At 46.5% G+C, this 740-nt stretch overlaps 1 long non-coding RNA gene across 1 annotated transcript in view; it reads right to left on the bottom strand.

Moving 5' to 3' along the window:
• Window positions 1-41: 41 nt before the first annotated feature.
• Window positions 42-740, bottom strand: part of LOC106531704 (uncharacterized) — a 2,643-nt gene continuing 1,944 nt past the window's right edge. The window contains exon 3 of the long non-coding RNA XR_001311977.1: window positions 42-729. This is a non-coding gene — a long non-coding RNA (uncharacterized LOC106531704). The remainder of the gene's footprint in view (window positions 730-740) is intronic.

The following is a 740-nucleotide window of genomic DNA, read 5'->3' as shown; positions in this document are numbered from 1 at the left end:
TGTACTGACCTCATCATGTACTGACTACACCGTGTACTGACCTCATCATGTACTGACTACACCGTGTACTGACCTCATCATGTACTGACTACACCGTGTACTGACCTCATCATGTACTGACTACACCGTGTACTGACCTCATCGTGTACTGACTACACCGTGTACTGACCTCATCATGTACTGACTACACCGTGTACTGACTACACCATGTACTGACCTCATCATGTACTGACTACACCATGTACTGACTACACCGTGTACTGACCTCATCGTGTACTGACTACACCGTGTACTGACCTCATCATGTACTGACTACACCGTGTACTGACCTCATCATGTACTGACTACACCGTGTACTGACTACACCGTGTACTGACCTCATCATGTACTGACTACACCGTGTACTGACCTCATCATGTACTGACTACACCGTGTACTGACCTCATCGTGTACTGACTACACCGTGTACTGACCTCATCATGTACTGACTACACCGTGTACTGACCTCATCATGTACTGACTACACCATGTATTGACCTCATTATGTACTGATACCACCGTGTACTGACCTCATCATGTACTGACTACACCGTGTACTGACTACACCGTATACTGACTACACAGTGTACTGACCTCATCATGTACTGACTACACCGTGTACTGACCTCATCATGTACTGACTACACCGTGTACTGACTACACCGTGTACTGACCTCATCATGTACTGACCTCATCATGTA

Source organism: Austrofundulus limnaeus, unplaced genomic scaffold (assembly GCF_001266775.1).
Source record: "Austrofundulus limnaeus strain Quisiro unplaced genomic scaffold, Austrofundulus_limnaeus-1.0 Scaffold666, whole genome shotgun sequence".
Taxonomy (NCBI): Eukaryota; Metazoa; Chordata; class Actinopteri; order Cyprinodontiformes; family Rivulidae; genus Austrofundulus; species Austrofundulus limnaeus.
This window is presented reverse-complemented; position numbering and strand designations above follow the sequence as displayed.